This window comes from Salvelinus alpinus, chromosome 21 (assembly GCF_045679555.1).
Source record: "Salvelinus alpinus chromosome 21, SLU_Salpinus.1, whole genome shotgun sequence".
In the NCBI taxonomy this organism is placed as follows: domain Eukaryota; kingdom Metazoa; phylum Chordata; class Actinopteri; order Salmoniformes; family Salmonidae; genus Salvelinus; species Salvelinus alpinus.
Window position 1 is genome coordinate 41,104,485 of NC_092106.1, and position 24,103 is coordinate 41,128,587.

The 24,103-nt window shown below is 41.0% G+C and overlaps 1 protein-coding gene across 1 annotated transcript in view; it reads left to right on the plus strand.

Moving 5' to 3' along the window:
• The window catches only part of pgr (progesterone receptor), a 75,879-nt gene that overhangs the window by 1,729 nt on the left and 50,047 nt on the right, over positions 1–24,103 (plus strand). The gene's annotated exons all lie outside the window — the stretch shown is intronic.

The window sequence follows — 24,103 nt, forward strand, 5'->3', positions numbered from 1 at the left end:
AAAACATTTTTTTTTTTAATATTGAGGGTTATTGTGGACTTTTGAGCCCTAATCCTCAAACATTGACACCAGACATTACAGAATTGTAGACTTTTTACTAAGCACCATTGTTGTCCCTTTTAACGAATGGCACAACCCGAAAGCAAAGCACAGACAGTATCACACAGTATCACAGTAACCAGGGTTCACAATGTTCTTCTTTTTTGACTTGTTTTGGTCTCGTAATCTTAAAGATTTATTAGAGGCACTCAGTCTGACCATGGTCATGTCTCTCAGTCTGACCATAGTCATGTCTCTCAGTCTGACCATAGTCATGTCTCTCAGTCTGACCATAGTCATGTCTCTCAGTCTGACCATAGTCATGTCTCTCAGTCTGACCATAGTCATGTCTCTCAGTCTGACCATAGTCATGTCTCTCAGTCTGACCATAGTCATGTCTCTCAGTCTGACCATAGTCATGTCTCTCTCAGTCTGACCATAGTCATGTCTCTCAGTCTGACCATAGTCATGTCTCTCAGTCTGACCATAGTCATGTCTCTCAGTCTGACCATAGTCATGTCTCTCAGTCTGACCATAGTCATGTCTCTCAGTCTGACCATAGTCATGTCTCTCAGTCTGACCATAGTCATGTCTCTCAGTCTGACCATAGTCATGTCTCTCAGTCTGACCATAGTCATGTCTCTCAGTCTGACCATAGTCATGTCTCTCAGTCTGACCATAGTCATGTCTCTCAGTCTGACCATAGTCATGTCTCTCAGTCTGATAAAAGACCAGTGTGCAGTTCTCCCAGGCTCAGCTCGATGAGTTGAAAGAGGAGAACAGCAAGATGAAGGCACTCTGTAAGTCATTGATAGAGGACATCAGTTCTGTGTGTGAACCCATGATTACAATGACAGATAAATCAGACTTGTGGGAAAATCAAGGTGAAACAACATGGTTGTGGACAGGAGTACAGAATCTCCATGTGAGACCTGGATGGAGTCTGAGGACAAAGTGAGGGAAATTATCTCTGAGGAATTGAATATGGACCACAGGAAGATTGAGGTGGAGCGCGCCCACAGGACTATAAACCCACCACCGGTCCAGGTGACAGGCCCAGGTGACAGGCCCAGGTGACAGGCCCAAGTGACAGGCCCAGGCCGATAGTGGTCAAGTTCCTGAGGTTCAATGACAAGTTAGCTGTTCTAGAAAGAGCCAAGGACTTGAGAGGAACGTATATAACCAAAGGGAGTGACATATATAGGGAAGGAACCAAAGGGAGTGACATATATAGGGAAGGAACCAAAGGGAGTGACATATATAGGGAAGGAACCAAAGGGAGTGACATATATAGGGAAGGAACCAAAGGGAGGGACATATATAGGGAAGGAACCAAAGGGAGGGACATATATAGGGAAGGAACCAAAGGGAGTGACATATATAGGGAAGGAACCAAAGGGAGTGACATATATAGGGAAGGAACCAAAGGGAGTGACATATATAGGGAAGGAACCAAAGGGAGTGACATATATAGGGAAGAAACCAAAGGGAGTGACATATATAGGGAAGAAACCAAAGGGAGTGACATATATAGGGAAGGAACCAAAGGGAGTGACATATATAGGGAAGAAACCAAAGGGAGTGACATATATAGGGAAGGAACCAAAGGGAGTGACATATATAGGGAAGGAACCAAAGGGAGTGACATATATAGGGAAGGAACCAAAGGGAGTGACATATATAGGGAAGAAACCAAAGGGAGTGACATATATAGGGAAGGAACCAAAGGGAGTGACATATACAGGGAAGGAACCAAAGGGAGTGACATATATAGGGAAGGAACCAAAGGGAGTGACATATATAGGGAAGGAACCAAAGGGAGTGACATATATAGGGAAGGAACCAAAGGGAGTGACATATATAGGAAAGGAACCAAAGGGAGTGGCATATATAGAGAAGGAACCAAAGGGAGTGACGTATATAGGGAAGGAACCAAAGGGAGTGACATATATAGGGAAGGAACCAAAGGGAGTGACATATATAGGGAAGGAACCAAAGGGAGTGACATATACAGTAAAGGAACCAAAGGGAGTGACATATATAGGAAAGGAACCAAAGGGAGTGGCATATATAGAGAAGGAACCAAAGGGAGTGACATATATAGGGAAGGAACCAACGGGAGTGACATATATAGGGAAGGAACCAAAGGGAGTGACACATATAGGAAAGGAACCAAAGGGAGTGACATATATAGAGAAGGAACCAAATTGGGTGACATATATAGAGAAGGAACCAAAGGGAGTGACATATATAGGGAAGGAACCAAAGGGAGTGACATATATAGGGAAGGAACCAAAGGGAGTGACATATACAGGGAAGGAACCAAAGGGAGTGACATATATAGGGAAGGAACCAAAGGGAGTGACATATACAGGGAAGGAACCAAAGGGAGTGACATATATAGGAAAGGAACCAAAGGGAGTGACGTATATAGGGAAGGAACCAAAGGGAGTGACATATATAGGGAAGGAACCAAAGGGAGTGACATATATAGGGAAGGAACCAAAGGGAGTGACATATATAGGGAAGGAACCAAAGGGAGTGACATATACAGGGAAGGAACCAAAGGGAGTGACATATATAGGGAAGGAACCAAAGGGAGTGACATATATAGGGAAGGAACCAAAGGGAGTGACATATATAGGGAAGGAACCAAAGGGAGTGACATATATAGGAAAGGAACCAAAGGGAGTGGCATATATAGAGAAGGAACCAAAGGGAGTGACGTATATAGGGAAGAAACCAAAGGGAGTGACATATATAGGGAAGGAACCAAAGGGAGTGACATATATAGGGAAGGAACCAAAGGGAGTGACATATACAGTAAAGGAACCAAAGGGAGTGACATATATAGGAAAGGAACCAAAGGGAGTGGCATATATAGAGAAGGAACCAAAGGGAGTGACATATATAGGGAAGGAACCAACGGGAGTGACATATATAGGGAAGGAACCAAAGGGAGTGACACATATAGGAAAGGAACCAAAGGGAGTGACATATATAGAGAAGGAACCAAATTGGGTGACATATATAGAGAAGGAACCAAAGGGAGTGACATATATAGGGAAGGAACCAAAGGGAGTGACATATATAGGGAAGGAACCAAAGGGAGTGACATATACAGGGAAGGAACCAAAGGGAGTGACATATATAGGGAAGGAACCAAAGGGAGTGACATATACAGGGAAGGAACCAAAGGGAGTGACATATATAGGAAAGGAACCAAAGGGAGTGACGTATATAGGGAAGGAACCAAAGGGAGTGACATATATAGGGAAGGAACCAAAGGGAGTGACATATATAGGGAAGGAACCAAAGGGAGTGACATATATAGGGAAGGAACCAAAGGGAGGGACATATATAGGGAAGGAACCAAAGGGAGTGACATATATAGGGAAGGAACCAAAGGGGGTGACATATGATCAGCAGCCTGATGACCTGGAGGCCGGAGAAGGAGTATACGTGACAAACATATGTAGCCTTAGACATAAGGTTCATGAAATCAATCATTTGCAAACATCAGATAACATTCATATATATCAGCCATTTCTGAGACTCACTTAGATAATTAATTTGATGATACAGCAGTAGCAATACAAGGATATAACATCTATAGAAGAGATGGAAATGCTTATGAGGGAGGTGTTGCTGTATATATTCAGAGCCATATCCCTGTAATGCTTAGAGAAGATCTTATGTGTTATTGATGTGTTGTGGTTGCAGGTTCAGCTGCCTCATCTAAAGCCTTTTCTTTTGGGGTGTTGCTATAGGCCACAAAGTGCTCACAGTCAGTATCTAAATAATATGTGTGAAATGCTTGATAGTGTATGTGATGTAAACAGAGAGGTCTACTTCCTTGGGGACATGAATATTGACTGGTTTTCATCAAGCTGTCCGCTCAAGAGGAAGCTTCTCACTGTAACCAGTGCCTGTAATCTGGTTCAGGTTATTAATCAACCTACCAGGGTGTTTACAAGAGGAAGCTTCTCACTGTAACCAGTGCCTGTAACCTGGTTCAGGTTATTAATCAACCTGCCAGGGTGCTTTAGAAGAGGAAGCTTCTCACTGTAACCAGTGCCTGTAATCTGGTTCAGGTTATTAATCAACCTACCAGGGTGTTTACAAACACTACAGGAACAAGATCATCCACATGTATTGATCACATTTTTACTAAATCTGTATAACTCTGTCCTAAAGCTGTATCCGTCCCCATTGGATGCAGTGATCACAATATAGTGGCTATATACAGGAAAGCCAAAGTTCCAAGAGCTGGGCCTTAAAGAATAGTGTATAAGAGATCATACAAAAGATTTTGCTGTGACTCTTATGCGGATGATGTTAAAACTATTAGTTGGTCTGATGTGATTAATGAGGAGCATCCAGACGCTGTGTAATGTCGTGTGTGTAGGTGGCAGAGAAGTCAGGCGCAGGAGAATCAAACTTGGTATAAATGGCGTAGTTTAATAGACTTAATATAACTCCAAAACCAAAGTTACATAATAAATAAAAGTGGGTACAAGGACCCGTCGCGCACCAATACATAACACACAAACATACAAAACAAACTATCTCTGACACGGTGCACTTGATGAATTTATGAAAATGCTTCTTCCGATTATTGCTAAACATGCACCTGTTAAGAAACTGACTGTTGGAACTGTTATGGATTGAGGAGGAACTGAAAAAAACTGTATGGTTGAAAGAGATGGGGCAAAAGTCTGGCTGCACATCTGACTGGCTGACTTACTGCAAATTGAGAAATCATGTGTCTAAACTCAACAAAGAGAAGAAGAAACTTTATTATGAAGCCAAGATCAATGATATAAAGTACTTTAACTGAAATTATGGGCAGAAAGACAAATTCAACTCCATCTTTCATCGAATCAGATGGCTTATTCATCACAAAACCATTTGATGTTGCCAACTATTTTAATGATTATTTCATTGGCAATGTGGGCAAACTTAGGCAGGAAATGCCAACAACGAACAGTGAGTAATTGTATTCATGCATAAAAACCTCATAATGAAAGAAAAGCAGGGGAAGTTTGAATTTTGTAAGGTTAGTTTAGGAGAGGTGGAAAAATGATTTGTTATCGATCAATAATGACAAACCTCCTGTCATTGACAACTTAGATGGAAAGCTACTGAGGATGGTAGCTGACTCTATAGCCACTCCTATCTGTCCTATTTTTTATCTGAACCTAGAGGAAAGTCTTTGTCCTCAGGCCTGGCGGGAAGACAACGTCATTCCACTACCCAAGAGTGGTAAAGCAGTCTTTACTGGTTCTAACAGCAGTCCTATCAGCTTGCTGCCAGCTCTTAGCAAACTGTTGGGAAAAAATGGTGTTTGACCAAATACAATGCTATTTCTCTGTAAACAAATGATTTATAGAGAAGGGCACTCAACATGTACTGCACTGACACAAATGACTGATGATTGGTTGAAAGAAATCGATAGTAAAAAGAGTGGAGCTGTACTGTTAGATTTCAGTGCAGCCTTTGATATTATTGACCTTTTAAAAAAATGTTTTTATATATTTTATTTATTCATTTATCCGTTATTTTACCAGGTAAGTTGACTGAGAACATGTTCTCATTTACAGCAACGACCTGGGGAATAGTTACAGGGGAGAGGAGGGGGATGAATGAGACAATTGTAAACTGGGGATTATTAGGTGACCGTAACCTGTTGTTGAAAAAACATATGTACTATGGCTTTTCAACCTCTGCCATAATATGGATTCAGAGCTACAGTTGAAGTCAGAAGTTTACATACACTTTGGTTGGAGTCATTAAAATTACTTTTTCAACCACTCCACAAATTTCTTATTATTTATGGCTGGGGGCAGTATTGAGTAGCTTGGATGAATAAGGTGCCCAGAGTAAACTGCCTGCTACTCAGTCCCAGACGCTAAGATATGCATATGATTAGTAGATTTGGATAGAAAACACTCTGAAGTTACTAAAACCGTTTGAATGATGTCTGTGAGTATAACAGAACTCATATGGCAGGCAAAAACCTGAGAAAAAATCCAACCAGGAAGTGGGAAATCTGAGGTTTGTAGGTTTGCCTATCCAATATACAGTGTCTATGGGGTCATATTGTACTTCCTACGGCTTCCACTAGATGCCAACATTCTTTAGAACCTTGTTTGATGCTTTTACTGTGAAGAATGAGGGAAGGAGCGCTCTTTTAGTCAGGTGTCTGGCATGAGCTGAACATGCGCGGTCACGTGAGAGCGACCTGCGTTCCATCGCATTTCTGAAGACAAAGGAATTCTCCGGTTGAAACATTATTGAAGATTTATGTTAAAAACATCCTAAAGATTGATTCTATACAGTGTTTGACATGTTTCTATGAACTTTAATGGAATTTTTTGTCTTTTCGTCTGACCTGCGCATCATCAATTTGGATTTTGGAACTAAAAGCGCGAACAAAAAGGAGGTATTTGGACATAAATTATGGACGTTATCGAACAAAACAAACATTTATTGTCGAACTGTGATTCCTGGGAGTGCATTCTGATGAAGATCACCAAAGGTAAGTGAATATTTATAATGCAATTTCTGACTTCTGTTGAAACCGGCTGTCTTTCACAGTTTTGTGGAGGGCTTGGACTTGCACAGTCACCTTGATCACAAATATGAAGTTTCCTTGGTCTTGTGGTGTTCCCCCACAAACAACATTTGAAGTTATAACCTCTGCATCAGAGTTTTCTTCATTGTATGCATTCGTAGCACATTACCGGTTTAGTGCGGGCCCAGATTGCCTGGAAGATCCGATCATGAAGAGATATGCATCTGGGTTTTTACTCACTACATGGCGGATATCTGTATGGCTTGTTTGGGCTCTGAGCGCTGTACTCAGATTATAGCATGGTGTGCTTTTTTCCGTAAAGTTTTTTTGAAATCTGACACAGCGGTTGCATTAAGGAGAAGTTTATCTAAAGTTCCATGTATAATACTTGTATCTTTTATCAATGTTTATGATGAGTATTTCTGTAAATTGATGTGGCTCTCTGCAAAATCACCGGATGTTTTGGAGGCAAAACATTACTGAACATAACGCGCCAATGTAAACTAAGATTTTTGGATATAAATATGAACTTTATCGAACAAAACATACATGTATTGTGTAACATGAAGTCCTATGAGTGTCATCTGATGAAGATCATCAAAGGTTAGTGATTCATTTTATCTCTATTTCTGCTTTTTGTGACTCCTCTCTTTGGCTGGAAAAATGGCTGTGTTTTTCTGTGACTAGGTAATGACCTAACATAATCGTTTGGTGTGCTTTCGTCGTAAAGCTTTTTTGAAATTGGACACTGTGGCTGGATTTACAACAAGTTTATCTTTAAAATGGTGTAAAATACTTGTATGGTTGAGGAATTTTAATTATGAGATTTCTGTTGTTTGAATTTGGCGCCCTGCACTTTCACTGGCTGTTGTCAAGTCGATCCCGTTAACCATAAGAATTAACAAACTATAGTTTTGACAAGTAGGTTAGGACATCTACTTTGTGCATGACACAAGTCATTTTTCACACAATTGTTTACAGACAGATTATTTCACTTATAATTCACTGTATCACAATTCCAGTGGGTCAGAAGTTTACATACACTAAGTTGACTGTGCCTTTACACAGCTTGGAAAATTCCAGAAAATGATGGCATGGCTTTAAAGCTTCTGATAGGCTAATTGACATCATTTGAGCCAATTGGAGGTGTACCTGTGAATGTATTTCAAGGCCTACCTTCTAACTCAGTGCCTCTTTGCTTGACATCATGGGAAAGTCTAAATATATCAGCCAAGACCTCAGATTTTTTTTTTTAGACCTCCACAAGTCTGGTTCACCCTTGGGAGCAATTTCCAAAGGCCTGAAGGTACCACGTTCATCTGTACAATAGTACGCAAGTATAAACACCATGGGACCACGCAGCCGTCATACCGCTCAGAAAGGAGACGCGTTCTGTCTCCTGGAGATGAACGTACTTTGGTACGAAAAGTGTAAATCAATCCCACAACAACAAAGGACCTTGTAACGATGCTGGAGGAAACAGGTACAAAAGTATCTATATCCACAGTAAAACGAGTCCTATATTGACATAACCTGAACGGCCGCTCATCATGGAAGAAGTCACTGCTCCAAAACCACCATAAAAATGCCAGACTATGGTTTGCAACTGCACATAGGGACAAAGATTGTAGTTTTTGGAGAAATGTCCTCTGGTCTGATGAAACAAAAATAGAACTGTTAGGCCATAATGACCACTGTTATGTTTGGAGGAAAAAGTGGGAGGCTTGCAAGCCGAAGAACATCATCCCAACAGTGAATCACTCGGGTGGCAGCATCATATTGTAGGGGTGGTTTGCTGCAGGAGGGACGGGTGCACTTCACAAAATATAGATGGCATCATGAGGGAGGAAAATTATGTGGATATATTGAAGCAACATCTCAAGATATCAGTCAGGAAGTTAAAGCTTGGTTGCAAATGGGTCTTCCAACTGGACAATGACCCCAAGCGTACTTCCAAAGTTGTTTCAAAATGGCTTAAGGACAACAAAGTCAAGGTATTGGAAAGGCCATCACAAATCCCTGACCTCAGTCCTATTGAACATTTGTGGGCAGAACTGAAAGTGTGTGCGAGTGTGTGTACACCTGACCAGTTACACCAGCTCTGTAGGGAGGAATGGGCCAAAATTCACCCAACTTATTGTGGCAAGCTTGTGAAAGGCTACCCAAAACGTTTGACCCAAGTTAAACAATTTAAAGGCAATGCTACCGAATACTAATTGAGTGTATATAAACTTCTGACCCACTGGGAATGTGATGAAAGAAATAAAAGCTGAAATAAATAAATTCTCTCTACTATTATTCTGACATTTCACATTCTTAAAATATTGTGGTGATGCTAACTGACCTTAAACAGGGAATTTTGACTCTGATTAAATGTCAGGAATTGTGAAAAACTGAGTTTAAATGTATTTGGCTAAGGTGTATTTAAACTTCTGACTTCAGCTGTATGTAGCTCTGTCCTTGAGCTGTTCTTGTCTATTGATGTTCTGTATTACGTTCTGTATTATGTTTCATGTTTTGTGTGGACGCCAGGAAGAGTAGCTGCTGCTTTTGCAAATAAATGACCCCCCCAAAAAATGTCACTCTCAGTCTGACGATAGTCATGTCTCTCAGTCTCACTACAATCATGTCACTCAGTCTGAACATGGTCATCAAATTAAATCAAATCAAATGTATTTATTTAGCCCTTCTTAAATCAGCTGATATCTCAAAGTGCTGTGCAGAAACCCAGCCTAAAACCCCAAACAGCAAGCAATGCAGGTGAAGAAGCACGGTGGCTAGGAAAAACTCCCTAGAAAGCCCAAAACCTAGGAAGAAACCTAGAGAGGAACCAGGCTATGAGGGGTGGCCGGGTGGAGATTATAACAGAACATGGCCAAGATGTTCAAATGTTCATAAATGACCAGCATGGTCAAATAATAATAATCACAGTAGTCGAGGGTGCAGCAAGTCAGCACCTCAGGAGTAAATGTCAGTTGGCTTTTCATAGCCGATCATTAAGAGTATCTCTACCGCTCCTGCGGTCTCTAGAGAGTTGAAAACAGCAGGTCTGGGACAGGTAGCACGTCCGATGAACAGATCAAGGTTCCATAGCCGCAGGCAGAACAGTTGAAACTGGAGCAGCAGCACGGCCAGGTGGACTGGGGACAGCAAGGAGTCATCATGTCAGGTAGTCCTGAGGCATGGTCCTAGGGCTCAGGTCCTCCGAGAGAGAGAAATAAAGAGAGAAAGAGAGAATTAGACAGAGCATACTTAAATTCACATAGGACACTGGATAAGACAGGAGAAGTACTCCAGATATAACAAACTAACCCTAGCCCTCCGACACATAAACTACTGCAGCATAAATACTGGAGGCTGAGACAGGAGGGGTCAGGAGACACTGTGGCCCCATCCAACAAAACCCCCGGACAGGACCAAACAGGAAGGATATAACCCCACCCACTTTGCCAAAGCACAACCCCCACACCACTAGAGGGATATATCTTCAACCACCAACTTACCATCCTGAGACCATGCCGAGTATAGCCCACAAAGATCTCCGCCACGGCACAACCCAAGGGGGGGGCGCCAACCCAGAAAGGAAGATCACGTCAGTGACTCAACCCACTATAACGTGACGAAATGTCCAAAAGTTCCATAACAGTCAGTAGAAACATGTCAAACGATGTACTGAATCAATCTTTAGAATGTTGTTAACATACATCTTGAATAACGTTCCAACCGGAGAATTAGATTGACTTCAGTTTAGCGATGGAACGGAGCTGCCTATCACGTGAACGCGCGTGGTCAAAGCATGGTCAGCTCGTGGCAGTGGTGACTAATTCCTGTCTCCGTCGGCCCCCCTTCACATTAGAGTCATCAGACAAAGTTCTATTGACTGTTGACATCTAGTGGAAGCCGTAGGAAGTGAAATCTTATCCATATTTAGCTGTAATTTCAATGAGAGCTTGGTTGAAAATCTGCCACCCTCAGAAAGAATCCAAACAGAAAGTGGAACTTCTCAGGTTTTTGCCTGCCATATGAGTTCTGTTATACTCACAGACATAATTCAAACAGTTTTAGAAACTTCAGAGTGTTTTCCATCCAATACTAGTAATAATATGCAAATATAGGCCGTTTACTCTGGGCACCTCTGTGCACCTTTCATCCAAGCTACTCAATACTGCCCCTGCAGCCATAAGAAGTTAAAAGTAGAACGTTTTCAGCCATCCACTTCCTTATGTCTGAAACACGGGCTTCTAGCGAGGGCAATTTTGGGGCTTCACCATGTTTCATTGAAATGTACAGCTGTGTGTCGTCCGCATAGCAATGAAAGTTAACATTATGTTTTCGAATGACATCCCCGAGAGGTAAAATATATAGTGAAAACAATAGTGGTCCTAAAACGGAACCTTGAGGAACACCGAAATGTACAGTTGATTTGTCAAAGGACATACCATTCACAGAGACAAACTGATATCTTTCCGACAGATAAGATCTAAACCAGGCCAGAACTTGTCCGTGTAGACCAATTTGGGTTTCCAATCTCTCCAAAAGAATGTGGTGATCGATGGTATCAAAGGCAGCACTAAGGTCTAGGAGCACGAGGACAGATGCAGAGCATCGGTCTGACGCCATTAAAAGGTCATTTACCACCTTCACAAGTGCAGTCTCAGTGCTATGATGGGGCCTAAAACCAGACTGAAGCATTTCGTATACATTGTTTGTCTTCAGGAAGGCAGTGAGTTGCTGCCCAACAGCTATTTCTAAAAATTTTGAGAGGAATGGAAGAATCGATATAGGCCGATAGTTTTTTATATTTTCTGGGTCAAGGTTTGGCTTTTTCAAGAGAGGCTTTATTACTGCCACTTTTAGTGAGTTTGGTACACATCCGGTGGATAGAGAGCCGTTTATTATGTTCAACATAGGGCCAAGCACAGGAAGCAGCTCTTTCAGTAGTTTAGTTGGAATAGGGTCCAGTATGCAGCTTGAAGGTTTAGAGGCTTGGGGAATGCTGCTTTTTAGTTAGCTTAGCGACAGTATCAAAAATACATTTCGGATTGTTCTTATTTTCCTCAATTAAGTTGGAAAAATAGGATGATCGAGCAGCAGTGAGGGCTCTTTGATACTGCACGGTGCTGTCTTTCCAAGCTAGTCGGAAGACTTCCAGTTTGGTGTGGCGCCATTTCCGTTCCAATTTTCTGGAAGCTTGCTTCAGACCTCGGGTATTTTCTGTATACAAGGGAGCTAGTTTCTTATGACAAATGTTTTTAGTTTTTAGGGGTGCAACTGCATTTAGGGTATTGCGCAAGGTTAAATTGAGTTCCTCAGTTAGGTGGTTAACTTATTTTTGTCCTCTGATGTCCTTGGGTAGGCAGAGGGAGTCTGGAAGGGCATCAAGGAATCTTTGTGTTGTCTGAGAATTCATAGCACGACTTTTGATGCTCCTTGGTTGGGGTCTGAGTAGATTATTTGTTGCGATTGCAAACGTAATAAAATGGTGGTCTGATAGTCCAGGATTATGAGGAAAAACATTAAGATCCACAACATTTATTCCATGGGACAAAACTAGATCCAGAGTATGACTGTGGCAGTGAGTAGGTCCAGAGACATGTTGGACAAAACCCACTGAGTTGATCATGGCTCTGAAAGCCTTTTGGAGTGGGTCTGTGCACTTTTCCATGTGAACATTAAAATCATCAAAAATTAGAATATTATCTGCTATGACTACAAGGTCCGATAGGAATTCAGGGAACTCAGTGAGGAACGCTGTATATGGCCCAAGAGGCCTGTAAACATGTGCCAAATAAAAAGTGATTCATAAAAAGTGATTCAGACGAAAACGGCATTTTATTTTTGTAAATTTAAATTTGCTATCGTAAATGTTAGCAACACCTCCGCCTTTGCGGGATGCACGGGGGATATGGTCACTAGTGTAACCAGGAGTTGAGGCCTCATTTAACACAGTAAATTGATCAGGCTTAAGCCATGTTTCAGTCAGGCCAATCACATCAAGATTATGATCAGTGATTAGTTAATTGACTATAACTGCCTTTGAAGTGAGGGATCTAACATTAAGTAGCCCTATTTTGAGATGTGAGGTTTCACGATCTCTTTCAATAATGGCAGGAATGGAGGAGGTCTTTATCCTAGTGAGATTGCTAATGCGAACACCGCCATGTTTAGTTTTGCCCAACCTAGGTCGAGGCACAGACACGGTCTCAATGGGGATAGCTAAGCTGACTACACTGACTATGCTAGTGGCAGACTCCACTAAGCTGGCAGGTTGGCTAACAGCCTGCTGCCTGGCCTGCACCCTATTTCATTGTGGAGCTAGAGGAGTTAGAGCCCTGTCTATGTTGGTAGATAAGATGAGAGCACCCCTCCAGCTAGGATGGAGTCCGTCACTCCTCAGCAGGCCAGGCTTGGTCCTGTTTGTGGGTGAGTCCCAGAAAGAGGACCAATTATCTACAAATGTTATGTTTTGGGAGGGGCAGAAAACAGTTTTCAACCAGTGATTGAGTTGTGAGACTCTGCTGTAGAGCTCATCACTCCCCCTAACTGGGAGGGGGCCAGAGACAATTACTCGATGCCGACACATCTTTCTAGCTGATATACATGCTGAAGCTATGTTGCCCTTGGTGACCTCTGACTGTCATCCTAACATCGTTGGTGCCGACGTGGATAACAATATCTCTATACTCTCTACACTCGCCAGTTTTAGCTTTAGCCAGCACCATCTTCAGATTAGCCTCAACGTCGGTAGCCCTGCCCCCTGGTAAACAGTGTATGATCGCTGGATGATTCATTTTAAGTCTAATACTGCGGGTAATGGAGTCGCCAATGACTAGGGTTTTCAATTTGTCAGAGCTAATGGTGGGAGCCTTCGGCGTCTCAGACCCCGTAACGGGAGGAGTAGAGACCAGAGAAGGCTCGGCCTCAGACTCCGACTCGCTGCTTAATGGGGAAAACCGGTTGAATGTTTCTGTCGGCTGAATGAGCGACACCGGTTGAGCATTCCAACAGCATTTCCCTCCAGAAGCCATGAGAAAGTTGTCCGGCTGCGGGGACTGTGCGAGGGGATTTATACTACTATCTATACTTACTGTTGGCACAGACGCTGTTTCATCCTTTCCTACACTGAAATTACCCTTGCATAACGATTGCGTCTGAAGCTGGGCTTGCAGCACAGCTATCCTCGCCGTAAGGCGATCGTTCTCCTGTATATTATGAGTACAACAACTGCAATTAGAAGGCACCATGTTAATGTTACTACTTAGCTTCGGCTGTTGGAGGTCCTGACGAACCGTGTCCAGATAAAGTGTCCGGAGTGAAAAAGTTGAATGAAAAAAAAGTTGTGAGGGGAAAACAAAAAATATAAACGGTAATTAAAAAGTAAAAACCGTAAAGTTGTCAGGTAGCAAAGTAAGGTTGGCAACAAAACACACAGCAACACGTCTGCAAGTTGTGACCGGAAATGACGCAGCATCACAAATCACTGGACGAGACAGGACAAGACAAACACACGTCCGACTGTTACGCCATCTTGGACATGATCGTTTAAACTAATCAACTCATCATCAAGATATCGGTGTATCATCATGTGTGTTGGTGCTGGCCTGTAGATCTGAGTGTACTGGATATATTTCCACCCGTCATGTTACTCTCAGTCTGACCATGGTCATGTCTCTCAGTCTGACCATAGTCATGTCTCTCAGTCTGACCATAGTCATGTCTCTCAGTCTGACCATAGTCATGTCTCTCAGTCTGACCATTGTCATGTCTCTCAGTCTGACCATAGTCATGTCTCTCAGTCTGACCATAGTCATGTCTCTCAGTCTGACCATGTTCATGTCTCTCAGTCTGACCATAGTCATGTCTCTCAGTCTGACCATAGTCTTGTCTCTCAGTCTGACCATAGTCTTGTCTCTCAGTCTGACCATAGTCTTGTCTCTCAGTCTGACCATGGTCATGTCTCTCAGTCTGACCATTGTCATGTCTCTCAGTCTGACCATAGTCATGTCTCTCAGTCTGACCATAGTCTTGTCTCTCAGTCTGACCATAGTCATGTCTCTCAGTCTGACCATAGTCATGTCTCTCAGTCTGATCATAGTCATGTCTCTCAGTCTGACCATAGTCTTGTCTCTCAGTCTGACCATGGTCATGTCTCTCAGTCTGACCATGGTCATGTCTCTCAGTCTGACCATAGTCATGTCTCTCAGTCTGACCATAGTCTTGTCTCTCAGTCTGACCATGGTCATGTCTCTCAGTCTGACCATAGTCATGTCTCTCAGTCTGACCATAGTCATGTCTCTCAGTCTGACCATAGTCATGTCTCTCAGTCTGACCATAGTCATGTCTCTCAGTCTGACCATAGTCATGTCTCTCAGTCTGATCATGGTCATGTCTCTCAGTCTGACCATGTTCATGTCTCTCAGTCTGATCATGGTCATGTCTCTCTGCTCTTTTTTGTGTTCTTTCTCCATCTCTTTCAGACACTAAATTGCTCTCTCTGCCTTTCACTCCCCCCCATTTCTCATTCTTTATCTCTCTCCCTGCCTTTCACCCCCCCCCCTCTCTCTCTCGCTCTCAAAAACTCTTCTCAATCTTGAGAGTATAATACCCATCTCCATTGGACACTATTTCAGGGAGCCTAGTAGAACCCATCTCCATTAAACACTATTTCAGAGAGCCTAGTAGAACCCATCTCCATTAAACACTATTACAGGGAGCCTAGTAGAACCCACCTCCATTAAACACTATTACAGGGAGCCTAGTAGAACCCATCTCCATTAAACACTATTTCAGAGAGCCTAGTAGAACCCATCTCCATTAAACACTATTTCAGAGAGCCTAGTAGAACCCATCTCCATTAAACACTATTTCAGAGAGCCTAGTAGAACCCATCTCCATTAAACACTATTTCAGAGAGCCTAGTAGAACCCATCTCCATTAAACACTATTTCAGAGAGCCTTGGAGAACCCACCTCCATTAAACACTATTTCAGAGAGCCTTGGAGAACCCACCTCCATTAAACACTATTTCAGAGAGCCTAGTAGAACCCATCTCCATTAAACACTATTTCAGAGAGCCTAGTAGAACCCATCTCCATTAAACACTATTTCAGGGAGCCTAGTAGAACCCATCTCCATTAAACACTATTTCAGAGAGCCTTGGAGAACCCACCTCCATTCAACAATATTACAGACATCCTAGTAGAACCCATCTCCATTAAACACTATTTCAGAGAGCCTAGTAGAACCCATCTCCATTAAACACTATTTCAGGGAGCCTAGTAGAACCCATCTCCATTAAACACTATTTCAGAGAGCCTTGGAGAACCCACCTCCATTCAACAATATTACAGACATCCTAGTAGAACCCATCTCTATTAAACAATATTATGGAGAGCCTTAGAGAAACCATCTCCATTAGACAATATTACGGAGAGCCTTAGAGAACCCATCTCTATTAGACAATAATACAGAGAGCCTTAGAGAACCCATCTCTATTAGACAATATTACGGAGAGCCTTAGAGAACCCATCTCTATTAGACAATATTACGGAGAGCCTTAGAGAACCCATCTATATTAGACAATATTACGGAGAGCCTTAGAGAACCCATCTCTTTAGACAATATTACAGAGAGCCTTAGAGAACCCATCTCTATTAGACAATAATACAGAGAGCCTTAGAGAACCCATCTCCATTAGACAATAATACAGAGAGGCTTAGAGAACCCATCTATATTAGACAATATTACGGAGACCCTTAGAGAACCCATCTATATTAGACACTATTACAGAGAGCCTTAGAGAACCCATCTATATTAGACAATAATACAGAGAGCCTTAGAGAACCCATCTCTTTAGACAATATTACAGAGAGCCTTAGAGAACCCATCTCTATTAGACAATAATACAGAGAGCCTTAGAGAACCCATCTCTATTAGACAATATTACAGAGAGCCTTAGAGAACCCATCTCTTTAGACAATATTACAGAGAGGCTTAGAGAACCCATCTCTATTAGACAATAATATAGAGAGCCTTAGAGAACCCATCTCTATTAGACAATAATACAGAGAGCCTTAGAGAACCCATCTCTTTAGACAATATTACGGAGAGCCTTAGAGAACCCATCTCTATTAGACAATAATACAGAGAGCCTTAGAGAACCCATCTCTATTAGACAATAATACAGAGAGCCTTAGAGAACCCATCTCTATTAGACAATAATACAGAGAGCCTTAGAGAACCCATCTCTTTAGACAATAATACAGAGAGCCTTAGAGAACCCATCTCTATTAGACAATAATACAGAGAGCCTTAGAGAACCCATCTCTATTAGACAATATTACAGAGAGCCTTAGAGAACCCATCTCTTTAGACAATATTACAGAGAGCCTTAGAGAACCCATCTCTATTAGACAGTAATACAGAGAGCCTTAGAGAACCCATCTCTTTAGACAATATTACAGAGAGCCTTAGAGAACCCATCTCTATTAGACAATAATACAGAGAGCCTTAGAGAACCCATCTATATTAGACAATATTACAGAGAGCCTTAGAGAACCCATCTCTATTAGACAATAATACAGAGAGCCTTAGAGAACCCATCTCTATTAGACAATAATACAGAGACCCTTAGAGAACCCATCTCTTTAGACAATATTACGGAGAGCCTTAGAGAACCCATCTCTATTAGACAATAATACAGAGAGCCTTAGAGAACCCATCTCTATTAGACAATAATACAGAGACCCTTAGAGAACCCACCTCTATTAGACAATATTACAGAGAGCCTTAGAGAACCCATCTCTTTAGACAATAATACAGAGAGCCTTAGAGAACCCATCTCTATTAGACAATATTACGGAGAGGCTTAGAGAACCCATCTCTTTAGACAATATTACGGAGAGCCTTAGAGAACCCATCTCTATTAGACAATAATACAGAGAGCCTTAGAGAACCCATCTCTATTAGACAATATTACGGAGAGCCTTAGAGAACCCATCTATATTAGACAATATTACAGAGAGCCTTAGAGAACCCATCTCTATTAGACATTAATACAGAGAGCCTTAGAGAACCCATCTCTATTAGACAATAATACAGAGACCCTTAGAGAACCCATCTCTTTAGACAATATTACGGAGAGCCTTAGAGAACCCATCTCTATTAGACAATAATACAGAGAGCCTTAGAGAACCCATCTCTATTAGACAATATTACGGAGAGCCTTAGAGAACCCATCTATATTAGACAATATTACAGAGAGCCTTAGAGAACCCATCTCTATTAGACAATAATACAGAGAGCCTTAGAGAACCCATCTCTATTAGACAATAATACAGAGAGCCTTAGAGAACCCATCTCTATTAGACAATAATACAGAGAGCCTTAGAGAACCCATCTCTATTAGACAATATTACGGAGAGGCTTAGAGAACCCATCTCTATTAGAGAATAATACAGAGAGCCTTAGAGAACCCATCTCCATTAGACAATAATACAGAGAGCCTTAGAGAACCCATCTCTATTAGACAATAATACAGAGACCCTTAGAGAACCCATCTCTTTAGACAATAATACAGAGAGCCTTAGAGAACCCATCTCTATTAGTCAATAATACAGAGAGCCTTAGAGAACCCATCTCTATTAGACAATATTACAGAGAGCCTTAGAGAACCCATCTCTTTAGACAATATTACAGAGAGCCTTAGAGAACCCATCTCTATTAGACAATAATACAGAGAGCCTTAGAGAACCCATCTCTATTAGACAATAATACAGAGAGCCTTAGAGAACCCATCTATATTAGACAATATTACAGAGAGCCTTAGAGAACCCATCTCTATTAGACAATAATACAGAGAGCCTTAGAGAACCCATCTCTATTAGACAATAATACAGAGACCCTTAGAGAACCCATCTCTTTAGACAATATTACGGAGAGCCTTAGAGAACCCATCTCTATTAGACAATAATACAGAGAGCCTTAGAGAACCCATCTCTATTAGACAATAATACAGAGAGCCTTAGAGAACCCACCTCTATTAGACAATATTACAGAGAGCCTTAGAGAACCCATCTCCATTAGACAATAATACAGAGAGCCTTAGAGAACCCATCTCTATTAGACAATAATACAGAGACCCTTAGAGAACCCATCTCTTTAGACAATAATACAGAGAGCCTTAGAGAACCCATCTCTATTAGACAATATTACGGAGAGGCTTAGAGAACCCATCTCTATTAGACAATAATACAGAGAGCCTTAGAGAACCCATCTCCAATAGACAATAATACAGAGAGCCTTAGAGAACCCATCTCTATTAGACAATAATACAGAGACCCTTAGAGAACCCATCTCTTTAGACAATAATACAGAGAGCCTTAGAGAACCCATCTCTATTAGACAATAATACAGAGAGCCTTAGGCAACCCATCTCTATTAGACAATATTACAGAGAGCCTTAGAGAACCCATCTCTTTAGACAATATTACAGAGAGCCTTAGAGAACCCATCTCTATTAGACAATATTACAGAGAGCCTTAGAGAACCCATCTCTTTAGACAATAATACAGAGAGCCTTAGAGAACCCATCTCTATTAGACAATAATACAGAGAGCCTTAGAGAACCCATCTCCATTAGACAATAATACAGAGAGCCTTAGAGAACCCATCTCTATTAGACAATAATACAGAGACCCTTAGAGAACCCATCTCTTTAGACAATAATACAGAGAGCCTTAGAGAACCCATCTCTATTAGACAATATTACGGAGAGGCTTAGAGAACCCATCTCTATTAGACAATAATACAGAGAGCCTTAGAGAACCCATCTCCATTAGACAATAATACAGAGAGCCTTAGAGAACCCATCTCTATTAGACAATAATACAGAGACCCTTAGAGAACCCATCTCTTTAGACAATAATACAGAGAGCCTTAGAGAACACATCTCTATTAGACAATAATACAGAGAGCCTTAGAGAACCCATCTCTATTAGACAATATTACAGAGAGCCTTAGAGAACCCATCTCTTTAGACAATATTACAGAGAGCCTTAGAGAACCCATCTCTATTAGACAATAATACAGAGAGCCTTAGAGAACCCATCTATATTAGACAATAATACAGAGAGCCTTAGAGAACCCATCTATATTAGACAATATTACAGAGAGCCTTAGAGAACCCATCTCTATTAGACATTAATACAGAGAGCCTTAGAGAACCCATCTCTATTAGACAATAATACAGAGACCCTTAGAGAACCCATCTCTTTAGACAATATTACGGAGAGCCTTAGAGAACCCATCTCTATTAGACAATAATACAGAGAGCCTTAGAGAACCCATCTCTATTAGACAATAATACAGAGAGCCTTAGAGAACCCATCTCTATTAGACAATAATACAGAGAGCCTTAGAGAACACATCTCTATTAGACAATAATACAGAGACCCTTAGAGAACCCACCTCTATTAGACAATATTACAGAGAGCCTTAGAGAACCCATCTCTTTAGACAATAATACAGAGAGCCTTAGAGAACCCATCTCTATTAGACAATATTACAGAGAGCCTTAGAGAACCCATCTCTTTAGACAATAATACAGAGAGCCTTAGAGAACCCATCTCTTTACACAATAATACAGAGAGCCTTAGAGAACCCATCTCTTTAGACAATAATACAGAGAGCCTTAGAGAACCCATCTCTATTAGACAATATTACAGAGAGCCTTAGAGAACCCATCTCTTTAGACAATAATACAGAGAGCCTTAGAGAACCCATCTCTATTAGACAATATTACGGAGAGGCTTAGAGAACCCATCTCTATTAGACAATAATACAGAGAGCCTTAGAGAACCCATCTCCAATAGACAATAATACAGAGAGCCTTAGAGAACCCATCTCTATTAGACAATAATACAGAGACCCTTAGAGAACCCATCTCTTTAGACAATAATACAGAGAGCCTTAGAGAACCCATCTCTATTAGACAATAATACAGAGAGCCTTAGAGAACCCATCTCTATTAGACAATATTACAGAGAGCCTTAGAGAACCCATCTCTTTAGACAATATTACAGAGAGCCTTAGAGAACCCATCTCTATTAGACAATATTAGAGAGAGCCTTAGAGAACCCATCTCTTTAGACAATAATACAGAGAGCCTTAGAGAACCCATCTCTATTAGACAATAATACAGAGAGCCTTAGAGAACCCATCTCCATTAGACAATAATACAGAGAGCCTTAGAGAACCCATCTCTATTAGACAATAATACAGAGACCCTTAGAGAACCCATCTCTTTAGACAATAATACAGAGAGCCTTAGAGAACCCATCTCTATTAGACAATATTACGGAGAGGCTTAGAGAACCCATCTCTATTAGACAATAATACAGAGAGCCTTAGAGAACCCATCTCCATTAGACAATAATACAGAGAGCCTTAGAGAACCCATCTCTATTAGACAATAATACAGAGACCCTTAGAGAACCCATCTCTTTAGACAATAATACAGAGAGCCTTAGAGAACCCATCTCTATTAGACAATAATACAGAGAGCCTTAGAGAACCCATCTCTATTAGACAATATTACAGAGAGCCTTAGAGAACCCATCTCTTTAGACAGTAATACAGAGAGCCTTAGAGAACCCATCTCTATTAGACAATAATACAGAGACCCTTAGAGAACCCATCTCTTTAGACAATATTACGGAGAGCCTTAGAGAACCCATCTCTATTAGACAATAATACAGAGAGCCTTAGAGAACCCATCTCTATTAGACAATAATACAGAGAGCCTTAGAGAGCCCATCTCTATTAGACAATAATACAGAGAGCCTTAGAGAACACATCTCTATTAGACAATAATACAGAGACCCTTAGAGAACCCACCTCTATTAGACAATATTACAGAGAGCCTTAGAGAACCCATCTCTTTAGACAATAATACAGAGAGCCTTAGAGAACCCATCTCTTTAGACAATAATACAGAGAGCCTTAGAGAACCCATCTCTTTACACAATAATACAGAGAGCCTTAGAGAACCCATCTCTTTAGACAATAATACAGAGAGCCTTAGAGAACCCATCTCTATTAGACAATATTACAGAGAGCCTTAGAGAACCCATCTCTTTAGACAATAATACAGAGAGCCTTAGAGAACCCATCTCTATTAGACAATATTACAGAGAGCCTTAGAGAACCCATCTCTATTAGACAATAATACAGAGAGCCTTAGAGAACCCATCTCTATTAGACAATAATACAGAGAGCCTTAGAGAACCCATCTCTATTAGACAATAATACAGAGAGGCTTAGAGAACCCATCTATATTAGACAATATTACAGAGAGCCTTAGAGAACCCATCTCTATTAGACAATAATACAGAGAGCCTTAGAGAACCCATCTCTATTAGACAATATTACAGAGAGCCTTAGAGAACCCATCTCTATTAGACAATAATACAGAGAGCCTTAGAGAACCCATCTCCATTAGACAATAATACAGAGAGCCTTAGAGAACCCATCTCTTTAGACAATATTACAGAGAGCCTTAGAGAACCCACCTCTATTAGACAATATTACAGAGAGCCTTAGAGAACCCATCTCTATTAGACAATATTACAGAGAGCCTTAGAGAACCCATCTCTATTAGACAATAATACAGAGAGCCTTAGAGAACCCATCTCTATTAGACAATAATACAGAGAGCCTTAGAGAGCCCATCTCTATTAGACAATAATACAGAGAGCCTTAGAGAACACATCTCTATTAGACAATAATACAGAGAGCCTTAGAGAACCCACCTCTATTAGACAATATTACAGAGAGCCTTAGAGAACCCATCTCTATTAGACAATATTACAGAGAGCCTTAGAGAACCCATCTCTTTAGACAATAATACAGAGAGCCTTAGAGAACCCATCTCTTTACACAATAATACAGAGAGCCTTAGAGAACCCATCTCTTTAGACAATAATACAGAGAGCCTTAGAGAACCCATCTCTATTAGACAATATTACAGAGAGCCTTAGAGAACCCATCTCTTTAGACAATAATACAGAGAGCCTTAGAGAACCCATCTCTATTAGACAATATTACAGAGAGCCTTAGAGAACCCATCTCTTCAGACAATAATACAGAGAGCCTTAGAGAACCCATCTCTTTAGACAATAATACAGAGAGCCTTAGAGAACCCATCTCTTTAGACAATAATACAGAGAGCCTTAGAGAACCCATCTCTATTAGACAATATTACAGAGAGCCTTAGAGAACCCATCTCTTTAGACAATATTACAGAGAGCCTTAGAGAACCCATCTCTATTAGACAATAATACAGAGAGCCTTAGAGAACCCATCTCTATTAGACAATATTACAGAGAGCCTTAGAGAACCCATCTCTATTAGACAATAATACAGAGAGCCTTAGAGAACCCATCTCTATTAGACAATATTACAGAGAGCCTTAGAGAACCCATCTCTATTAGACAATAATACAGAGAGCCTTAGAGAACCCATCTCTATTAGACAATAATACAGAGAGCCTTAGAGAACCCATCTCTATTAGACAATAATACAGAGAGGCTTAGAGAACCCATCTATATTAGACAATATTACAGAGAGCCTTAGAGAACCCATCTCTATTAGACAATAATACAGAGAGCCTTAGAGAACCCATATCTATTAGACAATATTACAGAGAGCCTTAGAGAACCCATCTCTATTAGACAATAATACAGAGAGCCTTAGAGAACCCATCTCTATTAGACAATAATACAGAGAGCCTTAGAGAACCCATCTCTATTAGACAATAATACAGAGAGGCTTAGAGAACCCATCTATATTAGACAATATTACAGAGAGCCTTAGAGAACCCATCTCTATTAGACAATAATACAGAGAGCCTTAGAGAACCCATCTCTATTAGACAATATTACAGAGAGCCTTAGAGAACCCATCTCTATTAGACAATAATACAGAGAGCCTTAGAGAACCCATCTCCATTAGACAATAATACAGAGAGCCTTAGAGAACCCATCTCTTTAGACAATATTACAGAGAGCCTTAGAGAACCCACCTCTATTAGACAATATTACAGAGAGCCTTAGAGAACCCATCTCTATTAGACAATATTACAGAGAGCCTTAGAGAACCCATCTCTATTAGACAATAATACAGAGAGCCTTAGAGAACCCATCTCTATTAGACAATAATACAGAGAGCCTTAGAGAACCCATCTCTATTAGACAATATTACAGAGAGCCTTAGAGAACCCATCTCCATTAGACAATAATACAGAGAGCCTTAGAGAACCCATCTCCATTAGACAATATTACGGAGAGCCTTAGAGAACCCACCTCTATTAGACAATATTACAGAGAGCCTTAGAGAACCCATCTCTTTAGACAATAATACAGAGAGCCTTAGAGAACCCATCTCTATTAGACAATAATACAGAGAGCCTTAGAGAACCCATCTCCATTA